Raw genomic sequence first — 18,286 nt, forward strand, 5'->3', positions numbered from 1 at the left:
GATATCTCCGGAAGAATCATTGAAATCCCCGAAGGAATTCTAGAAAAAAAGGAGTTCTTGATAACTCCGGGGAAACCCTTGAAGTTCCCGGAGGATTTCTGGAGGAAATTCTCGGACCAATTCCTTGAGGAAACCTCCTCAGGGATTCCTGGAGAAAATTCCCGGAGAAATTCCAGGTGCAGTTTCCAGAGAAATTCCTGGATGAGTTCTCTAAAAAATCCTCGGGAGAATTGATTGACAAAATCCCCGGAGGATTTTTTTTCAACTGAAATCCCTAGAGGAAATCCCCGGAAAATTTCTGGACAAAATCCCCAGAGGAATTTCTGGATGAAATCCCCGCATGAATTCTTGTGGAAATTCTCAAAGGGAGCAAATCCCCAGAAGATTTTTGGAGGTAATCTACGGAGCAATTTGGATTAATTCCAGGAATTATTTCTGGAGAAAATCCTCGGGAGGGTTCTTGGGGGATATCTCCGGAAGAATCATTGAAATCCCCGAAGGAATTCTAGGAAAAAAAGTAGTTCTTGATAACTCCGGGGAAATCCTTGAAGTTCCCGGAGGATTTCTGGAGGAAATTCTCGGACCAATTCCTTGAGGAAACCTCCTCAGGAATTCCTGGAGAAAATTCCCGGAGAAATTTCAGGTGCAGTTTCCAGAGAAATTCCTGGATGAGTTCTCTAAAAAATCCTCGGGAGAATTCATTGACAAAATCCCCGGAGGATTTTTTTTCAACTGAAATCCCTAGAGGAAATCCCCGGAAAATTTCTGGACAAAATCCCCAGAGGAATTTCTGGATGAAATCCCCGCATGAATTCTTGTGGAAATTCTCAAAGGGAGCAAATCACCAGAAGATTTTTGGAGGTAATCTACGGAGCAATTTTTGGATGAATTCCAGGAATAATTTCTGGAGAAAATCCTCGGGAGGGTTCTTGGGGGATATCTCCGGAAGAATCATTGAAATCCCCGAAGGAATTCTAGGAAAAAAAGTAGTTCTTGATAACTCCGGGGAAATCCTTGAAGTTCCTGGAGGATTTCTGGAGGAAATTCTCGGACCAATTCCTTGAGGAAACCTCCTCAGGAATTCCTGGAGAAAATTCCCGGAGAAATTTCAGGTGCAGTTTCCAGAGAAATTCCTGGATGAGTTCTCTGCAAAAATCCTCGGGAGAATTGCTTGACAAAATCCCCGGAGGATTTTTTTTAAATGAAATCCCTGGAAGAAATCCCCAAAAGAATTTCTGAACCAAATCCCCAGAGGAATTTCTGAATGAAATCCTCGCATGAATTCTTGTGGAAATTTCTTAAAGGGAGCAAATCCCCATAAGATTTTTCGAGGTAATCTACGAAGCAATTTTTGGAAGAATTCCAGGAATGATTTCTGGAGAAAATCCTCGGGAGGGTTCTTGGGGGATATCTCCGGAAGAATCATTGAAATCCCCGAAGGAATTCTAGGAAAAATGTAGTTCTTGATAACTCCGGGGAAATCCTTGAAGTTCCCGGAGGATTTCTGGAGGAAATTCTCGGACCAATTCCTTGAGGAAACCTCCTCAGGAATTCCTGGAGAAAATTCCCGGAGAAATTCCAGGTGCAGTTTCCAGAGAAATTCCTGGATGAGTTCTCTAAAAAAACCTCGGGGGAATCGCTCGACAAAATCCCCGGAGGATTTTTTTCAACTGAAATCCCTAGAGGAAATCCCCGGAAAATTTCTGGACAAAATCCCCAGAGGAATTTCTGGATGAAATCCCCGCATGAATTCTTGTGGAAATTCTCAAAGGGAGCAAATCCCCAGAAGATTTTTGGAGGTAATCTACGGAGCAATTTTTGGATGAATTCCAGGAATTATTTCTGGAGAAAATCCTCGGGAGGGTTCTTGGGGGATATCTCCGGAAGAATCATTGAAATCCCCGAAGGAATTCTAGGAAAAAAAGTAGTTCTTGATAACTCCGGGGAAATCCTTGAAGTTCCCGGAGGATTTCTGGAGGAAATTCTCGGACCAATTCCTTGAGGAAACCTCCTCAGGAATTCCTGGAGAAAATTCCCGGAGAAATTTCAGGTGCAGTTTCCAGAGAAATTCCTGGATGAGTTCTCTGAAAAAATCCTCGGGAGAATTGCTTGACAAAATCCCCGGAGGATTTTTTTTAAATGAAATCCCTGGAAGAAATCCCCAAAAGAATTTCTGAACCAAATCCCCAGAGGAATTTCTGGATGAAATCCTCGCATGAATTCTTGTGGAAATTTCTTAAAGGGAGCAAATCCCTAGAAGATTTTTCGAGGTAATCTACGAAGCAATTTTTGGAAGAATTCCAGGAATGATTTCTGGAGAAAATCCTCGGGAGGGTTCTTGGAGGATATCTTCGGAAAAATGATTGAAATCCCCGAAGGAATTCTAGGAAAAAAGTAGTTCTTGATAACTCCGGGGAAATCCTTGAAGTTCCCGGAGGATTCCTGAAGGAAATTCTCGGACCAATTCCTTGAGGAAATTCCCGGAGAAATTCCAGGTGTATTTCCAGAGAAATTCCTGGATGAGTTCTCTGAAAACATCCTCGGGAGAATTCCTGGACAAAATCTTCGCTGATATCTGCTGGAAACCTGAGGAGAATTACGGAGGAATCTCTGAAGAAGCTTATGAAGGAAGATCTCAGGATCATTGGGGAAAATAAATTAATGGAGGACTTTAGAGAGGAATCCAAAACTGAGTACAAATCACCAGATAAATTACTAGATAAGTTTCTGAAGATATTTATGGTACTTTTCGGAATGATTAAAATTTACTTACGGACGATTCTGACAATGAGCAGCCAGGAACATCAGCTCATTGTAAAATGGCCATGTTGACTCATGAACGTCGTCCCTTCCAGCACCTGATGTGGAAGTTGATGTGACTTCTCGGTGCTCCTTCACGAAACGATCCCTCACATTCTTCCACTTTTTTTTTTTGCGTCTTCCTCTGTTAATTAATAATTTTAATTAGTATGTTTTATATCGCCAATTATATTAAAAGAAATCGCTTACCTGATATTTGCATTTCATGTGCAACATAGCGCCATGCCGTGTCCTTTTTCACGTTATTTCGGAAAAGTTTACTTGCTTTCGCATATATTGACGGGAATTTCTTAATACAATGTATCAATTTAAAATTAAAATTCTGCGATATCGAACTTTCAACTTCCGATAAAAATTCCGCAGATTCTGTTGGCTCCATTTTAATCGTTTCAAAACACAAACCGCACACGAACTAAATTGATTCCGCGTTTTCCGCTACCGCTTCTTTTGAGCTTTTTCAAAACAAAAAGCGGTTTAGTACTTTTAGTACAATACCGCGTTTACCGCGAAGTTGTCATTGCGTGCACCCATACCTGTTTCCATACAGTCAAAATCCAATTTGACAACCGCATTCCGTTGCCGTTCCGTTTCGGTCGTCATTGCGTTTGGCCCTTTAGTCACTTGTTACTAATTTTGTTGTCCTAATACCCTTGTTTTGAGCATTTTGTTCCTTGTTTTAATCAAAAGTCTTCGGTCACATTAATCCTCTGGACGACCAAAAATAAAAACATGAAATTTTAAGGTTATTACAACTTCCAATGAACCTAATGAAACCAATTATTGTCAGATTTCTAATCAAAATCAATTTTCCCACATTTTAATCACTGTCAAGTTTATCTGGGAGACACGATTCTCAGGTTTTTATTATAGATTTCACTTTGCATTATAATTCTTAGCGAATCGATTAATTCAGTCAAAATTTTTACTATCACGCATATCATACAGAAAGCTGTTTGATTTTTTATAATATTGTGATTCATCAAATATGTTCAATAAGAATGTTCTTTATCAAATGTTGAACAAAATAAGTTTTTAAAGGGAAACAGAAGATTTCAGAACACACATTATTAAACCTTGGATATGAAAAGAATCCGAAACATTGTCTTTTATTTATGTGTTGCTAAAGAATTAGGCACTGTTTCTTTATCGATCATCTCTTTTGCTTATAACTTTGCCAAAATAAATAAATTCTTAATGTTTGTTGCATACGGATCAAGATTTGGTAATCCTTCATCAAACAATATTGAAATATGTTTCGAAAAGTAAATCTGTTTTCTATAATAATGCAAAGAATGCAACATTAAAAGAAATCCATCATTGCAGGTAATCTCTTATGAATAATAAATATTGAATTGTAATGTAATTGATTGAGTTTGATTGAATGATAACAATTTAAATATTATTATGTAATAGAAATTTAATAATTGAAAATATAATTAACTACACTTCACAGTGTAATTACCGCAGCTTTGTTGAAAAAAATAATCTTCAAAACGACGTTTCTAGAAAAAAAAAATGCTTGAGTAAAATTTGTTGCTTCACGATTTTTTACTAAAAATCAATAATAAATTGATTGTTTATCAATAGTATCATCGTTAAATCACTTATTTCTAAATAAGATAACTGGGTGTTTAAATATTGATTAATAATTATTGAGCTAATTGCACCAACTCGATTTAGCTAGTATTTGTCGAATATCGTTGGGGGAAGAGGTTCTGGTTTCTTCCAAAGATTATTTGATTTGTTTGGCAATGATATCTAGAAAAGAGTACAATTGACCCGTTTAGCAAAAAAGAATAGTACACATTTTTTTAAAGTAAAAAAGAGTACATGTACTCTTAAAAGAGTACGTCTGGTAACCCTAAGCCTGAAGAAGCATATCGCGGTTATCAAATGCAACTTCGTCCAAAATATGAGATTTTACAGGTCCTAAGGAATGGCTAACATTCCTCGCGTGAACCGTACGATTTCTTCATTGCGGATCTGGATGGTTCATCGCTCTATAACCTATTGATGTAGAAATGCGGTTGGAACTTATGCTTAGCTTCATCCAAGAAAAGCAGCGGCTCTTTTTTATACAGAGCAACTAGCCACGCTTGCACATCACTTGAAAATTTCTTATAGGTTTGTATTCGTTGCTTTCGCTGGAACAAACCATCCTTCTCGTATTTGGCGAACCAATTATAAATGGTTGCTAATGATTTTCCATATATTTTGGCCAAATCTTGCTTTGAGATGCCCAAAAGTAGTGTGTATACAGGGGATGATAAACTGTGTTTGGATTTGCCTGTCGTTGTCGGACGTTTTGGATGATAATATTAACCATTGATTACTGAGGCTAAGTAATATTTAATATCTTTATCACAGATAACAGACGTTGAAGTCCGATTGTAAAACTGTGTAAGACAAAAAACGGTCATTTTGAATAGCAACACAAGTACCAACATCGTGGTGGCGCTGTCATCGCTAAGTTTCCATGACGATGTCAGTGGTGAATATGAAATATATCAAGATACTGATATTCACCACTGATTGACGCAATTCACTGTGTGGCTGCGCTAGTGATTCCAAGGTGTTTTAAATTGAATATTTACACAGGTTTTCAGAAAATTTTTGTACTAGCATAATCATCTGCTACCTGTGTCTTTATTAAATGTATGAATTATGGAATTAAATACTTGCATTTCTCTAGGCCACCACGAAATTCAAGAATGCATTCGATGTTGAAAATCAACAACGATAATAATAAAGAACGATTCTCAAGTTTATAGTCCATTTTACGGAATGGCAACACTGATGATATTGCTGTTACTTTCACACGTTACGACAATGCCACCTGTCAAAATTTCATTTATAAAATAAGCGATCAGCTGTTCAAATACGTTTCGTTAAATGGACTATTTACATTTAAGACCAGTGACATCACTGAGAATTATGACATGTTGTTTGACAAATAACAACGTCGGATAGAAAAGTTCGGTTCGACAGTATCACCACCGAATTCTAGCTTGCAGTGCTACGCCGACAATAATAACTAGCAGAATTCAATAAGGTGAAACTCCTTTGAATCCAATAATAACTGTATAAAAGTAGTGGTACACAACAAATATCCTCCTATTTGTTGGTAATAGTGACATTATAATTGATAAGACGTTGTTGCCAGTAATCGCTACTTCAATTTGAGTCTTTTCCCCTTCGACTAAATAAGATTGCTTGATGTCATACGTAACCATCAACCTATCTGACAGCCCTGCAAGCGAGCAGCCGGCGTCAAATTAGAAAAATAAAAAAAGCGAAATGCTGTGATCGAGTGATTGTTTTTAGCACGGTTTGGTGAAATTTTAAGTTGTTTTCATCAGAAATCAACAAGTAATTGATCTTTAATTATCTTGTAGTGAAAGTAAACTGTGTTAGAGGTTCTACGTTTAGCGAAAGTGATAAAATTCGGCGAAAAGTGTTCTTCGTTCGCAGGCGGATAAGTGTAAACAATTGTAGCAAAGTTAAACCACTGACTAAACTGACGTGACTCTCGATTGCAGACGGTAACCGAAAATATGCAACGGTCAATTCAAATGATGAGTGGTCGCAAATGTCAAACTGATGCAACGTCAATAGTACGAAGGTGACATTTATACAACGAGCATCTTCATCAGTCAAACCAAACAATACACACTGGTTTCAAACTAGGAAGGTATGAGTAAAATACTAAATCTAAAATAAACTAAATCAATTTCGTATGATGCATTTTAGTTTTGTCAAAACTATCGGCAATCATGTGAGTCTGATTCTAAAGCAATATATTTGAGTCAAGAAAATTTTATTTCGTAAAGGAAAGCTTAGATTTTTGTATTCTCTATTTCCCAAATATGATTAAATATATTCCTCGTATTTTTACCCGAACATGTGTAGTTTTTCCTCGGAGTGCTAAAGATTTGTCCGTCAAAGTGTTTCTTTACAAAAACCACTAGGTGGAGTTAGTGTTCCAACGTCTTTTCATTCAAATATTTGGCTATTATTCATGAAGCAAAATGCTCTAGCCACCACGTCAGTTTAGTCAGTGGTTAAACGTCCGTGTTGAAAATTAGCACGGTTCGTGGAATTTCGTCAGTGTTTCCACCAGCTACTGGTGTTAAAACTATGGAAATTGTAAGGTAATAGTGTTCTGATGTCTCGTTAGAAATTTGGGAGTGGATTTAGTACAGGTAAGTGAAAAATTTTGAGAAATAATGTGGACTTCCAGAAATGTGTTTGTATATGTGAGGAAGCCATCTTCACTGCCATGACAGGGATTCCTTCCTATATGTCCATAAGGCAAAACTACGACTCTTATTCCGCCATCCATTTTCCACTGGACCGATTTCTAACGGTTCATTCATCCGCGTTCGTCGATCGTTATCCATTCATGAAAACGTCAACAACATGCAACTCCCGTTGATGCACTTGTGTCATTATCCCGTTCGTTCGGTTTCCATTCCATTCATACCCCACACAAAACAACGCAATCGCTCTTCGCTCGCGGAGACTCGTAGTATTCGTAGGAAACGCAGGTAAAATTTTCTCCCTGTTGCTGGTATTCGTGAATACTGCTATCAATGCCCAAAGGAGTGAACAAGACGGAAACAAGAAGTGCGACAGCACTATCGAACCCACTAGAGCAAGAGCAGTTTTATTTGCATCTTGTTCTGTTACGCAGTGTTCCCTCTCGATTTACCCAATGGAAAAGTCAATCGTAGAGATCACAGAGTGTTCTTTCGTCGTGCAGCCATTTGAGAGCCGTTCTCCATTCCATTCCGTTCATTCATTTGAAATCGTTTGCTTGGCTACTACGGTCTCGCGTTCGCAGGAAGAAAATGCAGTGAAAAGTGCGATTTTTGGGTTCGTTTTTCGTCGGAAAACTTTGGCACGTGCAATTTTGCCGTGCTCGGTTCCCCCCAGTGCAACGGAAAGACGGTGAAAATTCCCCCCCTGGAGGACTGTGCAAATTGTGAATTTCAGTGCAATCGATAGGTGGATTGGAAGAAGAGGTGCAAAAAGCAGCACCACAAAATTTGGGATCATTTTTCCGTTTTTTTTTTTCTTTTCCTTTACTGATTTTGTGTGCTCGTCCAAGGAGAGGAAAGAAGAAAATTTTGTCTTCCTCCCGCCCGCACACACGCAGCAACACAGAAAGAGTGCGGATGATAGCACACTCACACCATCTAGAGAGTGATTGGGAGAGAAAATGTGTTGAGTGATGATGCACGGTGAGAATTTTGTGGCGGAAATCGCTGATTCAGAAGGAAAGCAACTTGTGAAATAATAATTATTGGTCAATGTGCGAAGAAAACAAGAGCAGAATTTGATACTGGATGGAAGAATGTTTTCTCACTAGCTAGCTAATCGAAATAAGCTGGCAGATCTTTGTGTGCGGGTGCAAACAGTGTTTTGATAGTGGATGCTTGTGCTCACGCATTGCTCCGTTAACTACATTCGTATAGGGCAGTGAGGTGTTATCACGCAAACTGATGAATGGAATTCGGATAAACACTCAATCGAAATTGGTTGGCTTATGAAAGCGAAAATCAACAGTAATCAGGTAAGTTCCGATAAAAAGCTACTACATACATAGTATGACTTCATTAAAATACATCAGATAATAATATCATCATATTGGCTAGTTTCTGAGAACGAGTCATTTGAAACACGCAAGTCTCGTCCCCGGGTTTTGAGGGTTAAGCCTTACAGTTGTTACAGAATATCTCGCTGACATACTTGAGTCGCTGCTATTTTTTCCAGAAGCAGTAGTTCTAGAGAAATATAAGAAAACAAAATCAATTTATAATTCGATAACAATAAAAATCACAGTAAAATCTTTCAGAAATGTTTTTTTTTCGAGAACTGGTAAAAAAAAATTAACGGTATTCTTGTAAAAACAAAAACTTGTTGAATAATTTTAGAAATTCAGCAGCCAATCTTTGCAGTATTTCCATTATTAATTCATTCGAATTCCTCAACAAATGCGAACACCATATCATGCAGAAACTATGCCGGACATTTCACGAGGCATTGCAAAGGATTTTTAGCATATTTTTTTTCCAAAAAAAAAATTCAAAATATATTTATTGCGCCAAAAAATATTATATATTCTACTTTTATTCTTATGCCAATAAATTAGTCAAAATATAATCAAAAATTTTTGGGAGCATTGTTTGATATTCAAACAAAATAATTTCATGAAATATTCGCATGAAATCTAATAAGCATTCTATCAAGAGCTTCCAGTAACTTGTCTACAAAGCTTTTACATCAATGAGCTCTATCTGCCACCTGTCCAAAAATCCAATGGCTTTATTATTACTCAAAGGTCGAATCCACGTGCATAGATCAGTTAAAAAAAGTTATCAGTTAAAAAAATATGTGAAGGCCAGTGATTGGAAAAAAACGTGACCACACACAAATTGCGGCGTTATATTTTGGACGAATCTTCCGAAGAATTTCAGGAATTAATGGAAAAATACCTTGAGCAATCAAGATGGACATTTCTGGAAGAACTCTTTCACAAATTCGACGAGGAAGAGTTTTAACAATTAATGCAGTGTTTTCCACAGATTCCTTCAGCAATACATTAAGGGATTGAACCACGAAATCATACAGCAGTTCAACGCTGACAACTGTAGTAATCTCCACACGGACTGTTTCGGAAGTTTCTATAGATGTTCTTCCAGGAGTTTTTTTTTTAACTCTCCACAAAATTTGCTACGGATATTCTTTTAATTTTTTTATTCGTTTCTCCATTTGTTTTGCCATGAAAAATACTTTCGTTCACTAAAGATATTGTTCAAGTTTTTTCATGGTATTTTTCCAGGGGTAATTTCGAAATTCCCCCACAGATTCTCCCATGACATACTCCAAGATGTACTCCAAAAACAATGGCAAAAAATACAGCAAACTTTTCTCAATAATTTTTATCACCGAATTCATCGTAAACGAATCCTTCATGGAATCATTGGTCCATTTTTTATAGGATCTCTAAAGCCTTCTATTTTAAAAATCTGTGTCGATTTTGATCATCGGTCACCTGATTCCGAAGATATTCTTTAGCAGACCGACGTGTAGACTCAGTCCAAGTAAATGTATCAGACCACAGAATTAATTTCATATGTATATTTGTTTTATTTTTGTTAGTATTTACTTAAACCTTGTAATACAACAACTAAATTTCAATTCAAGAAAAGTAATGTTCGATTATTCACTATTTAGTACAATATTTCGATGGGAATTGAAAAAAATAAATAAGGGGTATCGGTTCTCCTAGAAACAGCGAAATACGTTTGTTTGTTTGCTGAAATTTTCATCCAGAGCAATATTGTTTGTTTATAAGATTATTGGAGAAATGCTGTTAAGTTTCTGCTTGAAGCTTTGACTGATTTATTTTTGTACTGGGCTGTTGTTAGAAGATACCTGTAGTAATCTACGGAGAATTCCTATGAAATATCCTAATATATTACTCCGCGGATTACCGATGATATGTATACAACAGATTTCTATCTCCAGTGATTCTTTCCGGGAGATCACAAGATCTTTGACACTTCCAAGTTCCAATATCTCAAATCATTTTCAGGATTGGTAGCAGGTCCCTTTATAGAGACTTTGTCTCTGCAAGTCTCTTAAAAGTCTATATTTTCGATGCGTGTTCTCTAATGTCTATATATATAGAGGTTCCTTCACCAATTCTCGCAGGAATACATCCACAAATTCATCTAGCAATTATTACAGGAATTTCTCCAGATATGCTGTCGTTCTACGCATATTTGTCCCGCGGTCCATAAGGTTTACATAAAGGTTTACAGTCAATCATTGTGCATTTCAATTACTTCCCCCAATACTTTTATAAGGATTGTTCTAAAAAAAATTCCCAGGGACAACCCAGGATTTCCTCCAGAAATAATCCCACTGATTTCTCTACCGATTTCTATAGTTGTAAAATAAGCTTTACAACCGGCAAACACTGCTCCTTTTTGGAGTTATTTCACGACCATTCCTTCGCAAATTTCTTCCGGGAATCCGTTCTGTGTGTACGAGGAATTCCTTCTGAAAAACCTGCAGAATATTATCCAGGGATTACTCCTGCAGTTTTTCTAAGTATTTATCGAGTAATTTGTTAAGTCTCCATGGATTCTTCAAAAGTTCTTTTGGAGTTTCTCCAGTTATAAATCTGATTCCTTTACAAATTTCTTCAGGGATTCCGTCCTATGTCATTCGAGAATTCCCTTTAGAAAATCTGGCAGGACATTTTCCAGACGACGAAGCTCATCGATAATTTCATCAGATGTTTCTTTAAGATAATGTGTAATTTGTAATAGTAATTGTAACAGTAATAATAATTTATGTTGTATCTCAACTTCGATAACGAAAAGCCAGTAAAGAAGCTGAAGGACCACCCTTCGCGCTTCCCGAATTCAGTTTCTGCCATGCCTGTTCCTGTTCATTATCCCCATTCAAGCAAAAGGTAATTATAAGTACTTAATCTCACCAGCAGCCTTGCTAGAACGCAACGCAAAATGCCCTTCCATCTCGTGTGAGATGCCATTTTTTCCAATTCATTTTGGAACCGTACCATTCTTCCTGCTGCGAAACATCCATTCGTGATCCTACTCTGGCTCACAACAAATGTAAACATAAACGTACATCGCACATATATGTAGCCACCTAGCATTTGCACTTAGGGATGTTGGGCAAATCTAGCTGGTCAAAAGTTATTCTTAAAATTCGCTCAGATATTGAAATAATGTTCTGCACATGACACATAAGTAAACAGTTGTGGAATAATACCTTGTACTCAGTTTTACCTTGTTCATGTCTATGTTTGCGCTGAATCACCTCTAAACCAGGATTTGAAAAAAAAATGCAAATAGATCTAGGCTGATTTTTTTTCAGATCGTAGGATGCAGAGCTACTTGGGCACTTCCATGATTCACTTTGGCATAGGGGGTTTTTCTTGGCCGAGTTTTCTGAAACTTTGCAATAAGAAGCACTTCAATACGACGCATATTTTGGCAGAATATGAGCTCAGTAGCTTCGTCTCTAGTACAGTCACCTCAAAGTTATGGATCAACCAATTTTTCAGAACAAAATATGATTAAAAATCATGGTGACGCTATAAAAACCGAATTACTTCCCTGGCATTGAAGAATGTAGTTGTTTCAAAGAATACACCCCGAAATTTGAGATTATTTACGAAAAAGTGTCGTTTTTCATAGAAATGTCAACCGTTGTCCATCCCACAGATGTGGATCAGTGAGAGATGTGATTCTTTATTACTCATATTGTGGATCAGAACACTATAACAGAAATTTATCTGCGAGGTAAATGGATGTGGTGTTAGTGACAGCATACGTTTTTGCGTTCCTTTCGGCTTATATATTTGATCATAATTGTGGTATGGTTTTCAATACCCTACGGATATGAATCAACGCTTCTAGGAATATGATAAACATTTTATTTTCCTGGTAAAGAGGACATGTGTAAACGTCCATTTTAATTGATTGCGATGCTGTATAGATTTATGGTTCAAATAGGAGAAATGTGTTTTGCGTAATTGCAACTCTATTTGATGTGATATTCTCCGTTTAATCACGACACTGAAGATGACCTTACAGTTGAGGTCGAAATACGCTTATCTGTTGAAGGATACAAAAGATCGTTCTAGTTAGGGTTACCAGACGTACTCTTTTAAGAGTACAAGTACTCTTTTTTGCCTAAAAAATGTGTGTACTATTCTTTTTTGCTGAACGGGCTCAAGTGTACTCTTTTTCAGATAGTACTGACGATAATCGTCAAATCGAATAACTTGTTGAAGAAACCTTTTTCCATGATAATACAGATAATTCACCGATTTTCAATTAAAAAAATCAGCCAAAATTTAAAATCACTTTGTTTTGATCAATTTAATCTTATTGAAGCAACTTTTTTTTATCAAACTTTTTTTTATAGAAACGTCAGGACGGTATGTTTCATGCTGGCAAACCGGTTCCGCTTTCCGTTGCCGTTCCGCTATCATTGCGTTTGGGCCTTAAGAATCAAACTTTTTTTTTGCAAGAAAATGTCGAAATTATTAATAAGTAGTGCATTTAAAATTTTTCAAGGTAGGCTAAGTGTACTCTAAGTACTCTTTTACAGAGTTGAAAAAATGTACTCTTTTCAGTGAGAGCAAATATGGTAACCCTAGTTCTAGTAGGTTTCGATCCCACGATTGCCTCGAAATAGATTTGACCAGCTAGATTGACCAGATTCCCCTTAGTGCATCACCATCAACTGCAGGACGATGATGAAGATGATGGTACTCTGGGCACTGGCAGTACTGTGGGGACTCGTGGCGGACGGATTCTCCCTGCTTTCGGTTGACTCTCCGGTCTTTGGCTCCTCTGCGCTGATATGCTTCGTTCGCTCGCTGTGCTCTTCTTCGGTACTGTTTGCTGACTGCTAACCGACCCTCCAACCAACGGGTAGCTCGACTAGAGCTGGAGAACTGGCTGACAGACATTGAGACATTCATAAAGATAGAGGTGTCGAACATGTTCGGACGGGTTCGCCACCTCCGCCGCCGCGATTTGTCCATTCCCACACAAATTCTGATTAGCATTTGGCAGTCTCGGTCGACAGGTTTACGGCTTTCGTGCAGCAGGTTTTCCTTCGGTTGATATCAGCAGTGAATTTCGGTGGTTGAAACGACTAGGGCTAGACCTCAAAATAACTACTGCCAATCGTATAGTACAATCCAGTGTTGGTAGTTGGAGTGCAGTGCTGAAAAATCAATGAAGAATAATTAATCGGAAGCAATTAGAAAACGTCAGAATCGATTCGATGCTGCTCCAGTGCTCCAGCGTTTCGATGTGTGTGTAAATGTGCATTGTTTTTTCTTCTCATCTCAGTGTTGGTCCGTGGGAACCGCTGCTGAAGTTCTCTCGCCTTCTCTCGTACAGACAGAACCCCAAAGCCAGAGTCTGTTGACACGCAATCTCCGATTAGTGCTGGTTCCGTTGACTCGTACTCTCTCCACAGCAATGAACGACGAATGCTTCCTGGTGGCCTGTATTGGTGTATATCTGTTCATTATTTTCATCATGGCATACCAATACACAGCGTGCCACAAACTAGAAGCATTCTTCGTTGCGAGTTGAAGAGGTTGAAACACTGTGAAACAGAGAGATAGAGAGGGAGAGAGCCAGCGTAGAAGAATAAGACCAGGAATAATATCAACACAGTTCCAGAATGAGACTGGTAACACGTTCTTTTTACGCACAGATATTTTCGTTTCGATTCTGATTTGCTCCCATGCCCGTTTGCCCATTGTTGTCGGTGGATGGGCTAGCAGTGTTGCCTGTTGTGGTGAACTCGTACGTTAATACAGTTCCTTTTTTTGAATTATTTGGATTTTCAGCTTACTCAACGTGGCTAGCCATGTTCCAACAGAATTCGGAATGTCATCAAACATCAAATTTCATCGTCAATTCCTACATGATTCCACCTGGAGGCACAAGAAATTATATCGGAATTTCCTCTAGGGATTCCAGTAAGAGTTCTTCTGGGGATTTCATCAGAATACCTTTAGGAATTCGTACGAAGCTTCCATCAGAAGTTCCTCCAGAGATTTCATTAGAAGTTTTACCAACGATTCCACCTGGAACTCATCTAGAGATTCCATCAGGAGTTCCTCTAGGGATTCTGTCAGGAGTACCTTCAGAGATTGCACCAGGAAGTCCTTTAGAGATTATATCAGGAGTTCCTCAAGCGATTCCTCCATAGATTCCATCATGAATACCTTCAAACATCATATCAGGAATTCAGAAATTTCATTAGGAGTTCTTATAGGGATTCCTACAGAAGTTCCTCTAGGGATTCCATCAGGAGTTCTTTCAAAGATTACATCTGGAATTCCTTCAGGATTTCTATTATGAGTTCCTCTAAAGATTTCATCAGGAAATATTCTAGGGATTACATAGGGAGTTCCTCCAATGATTCCATCAGGAGTTCCTTCAAGAATATCTTTAGGAATTCCTTCAGGAGTTTCTCCAGGGGTTCCATCAAGGGTTTCTTTAGGGATTTCAGATAGAAGTAATAAAGGGATTCCATCAGGAGTTCCTTCAGAGATTCCACCTGAAATTTCGTTAGAGGATTCTATCAGGAGTACCTCTAGAGTTTTCATCAGGAGTACCTTCAGATGTTTCACCTGGAATTCCTCAAGAGATTACATCAGGAGTTCCTCGAGAAATTCCATCAGAATTCCTTTTAGGGATTTCATAAGGAGTTCCTTTAGGGATTCTATCAGGAGTTCCATAAGGAATCTTATAAGGAATTCATCCAGGGATTTCATCAGAAGTTCCTATAGGAATTACATCAGGAGTTTCTTTATAGATTCCATCAGAAGTTGGAATCCCCCCAAAAATTATATGAGGAGTTTCTCAAGTAAATGCATCAGGGGTTTCATAAGGAGTTGAGGGGCCGTCCTTAGCAGAGTGGCCAGAGTCCGCAACTACAAAGCAAAGCCATGCTGAAGGTGTCTGGGTTCGGTTCCCGATCTGTCCAGGATATTTTCGTGATGGAACTTCCCTGGGCATGAATTATCATTATACCTGCCACACTATTTACGAATGCGAAAATGACAACTTTGGCAGTTAATAACTGTGGAAGTGCTCATTGAACACGGAGCTGAGAAAAAGGCTCTGTCCCAGTGATGACGTAATACCAAGTAAAAGAAGGAGCTAAGGAGTTCCTCCAGAGATTTCATCAAGAATAACTTCAGGCATCCTATCATGAATTTCTCCAGTAATTTGAGTAGGATTTCCTTTAAGAATTCCATCAGGAGCTTCTCTAAGGATTACATCAGAAGTTCCGTCAGAGATTCCTTCTCGATCTCCTCCAGGGATTCTATCAGAAGTTCTTCTAGGAATTACATTACTAGGAGTTTTTTCAAGGATTCCATTGGGAGTTCCTCGAGGGGAGTTCCTTCAGAGATTCCTCCTGGAACTCCTCCAGGAATTCTATCAGAAATTCTTCTAGGAATTACATACGGGGTTCTTCTTGGGACTACATCAGGCATTCCTACAAGAATTATTAGGAGTTTTTCAAGGATTCCATTGGGAGTTCCTCGAGGGATTCCAATAAGAGTTCCTCCAATAATTACATCAGAAGTTCTTCTAAGGATTACATCAGGAGTTCCTTCAGGGATTTCATCTGAAATTCCCCCAGCGATTCCATCATAAGTTTCTTCAGAGATTCCACCTGGAACCCCTCTAGGGATTCCATAACGTGTTCCTCTAACAATTCCTTCAGAAGTTTTTCCAGGCTTTCCATCAGGAATGTTTCAGTGATTCCACCTAAATTTCCTCCAGAGGATTGTATCAGAAGTTCCTCCAGGGATTCCATCAGGAATTACTCCAGAGATTCCACCTGGAATTTCTCCAGTTATTCCTTAAGGAATCCCTTCAGAGATTCCACCTAGAATTCCTCCAGGGATTCTATCAGGAGTTCCTTTAAGAATTCCATCAGGAGATCTAGGGATTGCATAAAAAGTTTCTCCAACGATTCCATCAGGAGTTCTTCAAGAATATCCACCTGGAGATCCTCCAGAGATTATATCAGGAGTTCCTCAAGGAATTACATCAAGGGTTCCTCAAGGAATTCCATCAGGATTTCTTTTAGGGATATCTCACAAGGAGTTCCTCTAGGGATTCTGCAGGAGTTCCATCCGGAATGTAACAGGAATTTCTTCAGTGATTTCATCAGGAGTTCTTCTAGTGATTCCGTCACAAGTTTCTTCAGGAATATCACCTGGGACTCCTCCAGGGATTACATCAGAAGTTCCTCTATGAATTACATAAGGATTTCTACTGGGGATTCCATCAGGAGTTCTTTTAGGGACTTCATCAGGAGCTCCTTCGGAGATTGCATCTGGGATTATTCGAGAGATTATATCAGGGGCTCCTCAGCGTTTCATTTTAGGATTTTATAAGACATATTATCAGACATAAGCCAGACATATTATCAGGAATCCAGGGATTTCATCTGGAGTTCCTATAGACATTCCGTCAGGAGTTCTTCCAGCGATTCTACCTGGAGTTACTACATGAATTCTATCAAGAGTTTCCGTAAAGATTTCATCAGGAATTACTTCGGAGATTACATCAGAAGTTATTCCAAGGATTCCATCAGAAGTTTGTTTGAGAATTCATTAGGAGTTTCTGCAGGGATTCCATCAGAAGTTCTTCCATGGGTTCAATTATTATGAAAATTTATTGGCTTTTTTCGGTGAATTTACCGAAAAAAGCCAATAAATTTTCATAATAATAAAGTCATGCGGTGATTAAACCTTATAAATGTGGGTTCAATTAGGAATACTTCTAAGATTTCGTTATGAAATCCTCTTGCGATTCCATCATGAATATCTTCTAGGATTCCATCAGAAATTCTTTCAGGAATTCTTCTAAAGGTTTCTCTAGAAATACCTTTATGGTTAATCTAGTTTCGATCAGGCTATTCGTTGCGGATTACTCCTGTAATTTGTTAAGGGATTCTACCAGATTTCTCTTCCAGGGATTTCTCTAGGGATCCAAATAATATCGGAATTCCTCAAGGAATTCTTCTGGAACCCCTCCCGGAATATATCCAAGGATTCTCGGGGGTTATCGGGAAATCCTCAGGATTTTATCAAATATCTCTTATCATTATTTCACAACCGGAATTCCTCAAGAGATTCAGGATTTTTTCAAGGGATTCATAGCGGAATTCATCAATGGATTCCTCCCGAAATTTCTTAAGGAATAAATTCCGAAATTCCTCAAGGGATTCTTCCCGAAATTGTTCAAGGGATTTCTCGTGGAATGTCTCCAAGGATTCTTTGAGGTTATCAGGAATTTCTCCAGGGATTTTTCCGAAACGACGTATCACAAAGGGATTTCCGGAATAATTTTATAAAATAATCTGGAACCATACAAAAGGGTTAAAGAGGGATGTCCGGAAGCATCTTAGAAAGATTTCCAGAAGAATCCTTGTAGTAGATGAATATCAGGAGGATTTTCGGAGGAATCATCGAAAAAAAAAACCAGAAGAATTTTAGAAGGATTTCGTGGAGAATCTAAAAGAGATTACTGGACAAATCCCAGAAGAATCCTCGAAAGATATTCCGAAGAATTTTATCAGTATTTTTGGAAGAATCCGAGAAGATTTACACAAGAATTGCAGAGGCATTTCCGAAAATGAAGATTTTGTGAAAGCTGCCCAGAAGGATTTCTAGAAGAATCCCCGGCTTTTTTTTTTTTGAACCGTTTGATATATAAATAAAAAAAAGTTCATAAATAAATTAGTTAAAGTCCTCCAAATTTGTGTGAGAAAAACACTTAAATATCAAGTCCAAAGATCATTTTGCTATCAGTTTGTTAATATTTTGGGCAACCGGGAAAAATTCGGGAATTGGAAAATTGGTTTTGAA

At 38.2% G+C, this 18,286-nt stretch overlaps 1 protein-coding gene across 5 annotated transcripts in view; it reads left to right on the forward strand.

The window, feature by feature from the left end:
* Positions 1-7,560: 7,560 nt before the first annotated feature.
* LOC5579293 overlaps positions 7,561-18,286 on the forward strand; it is a 232,944-nt gene continuing 222,218 nt past the window's right edge. For 2 of the 5 annotated variants that reach the window (XM_021855873.1, XM_021855880.1), the window contains exon 1: positions 7,562-8,395. The gene's annotated coding sequence lies outside the window, so the exon portion shown is untranslated. Of the gene's footprint in view, positions 8,396-13,355; positions 13,694-18,286 lie in introns of those variants that run through there. The other 3 variants (XM_021855882.1, XM_021855881.1, XM_021855876.1) reach the window with 3 other exon arrangements.

This window comes from Aedes aegypti, chromosome 3, assembly GCF_002204515.2.
Source record: "Aedes aegypti strain LVP_AGWG chromosome 3, AaegL5.0 Primary Assembly, whole genome shotgun sequence".
NCBI lineage: Eukaryota > Metazoa > Arthropoda > Insecta > Diptera > Culicidae > Aedes > Aedes aegypti.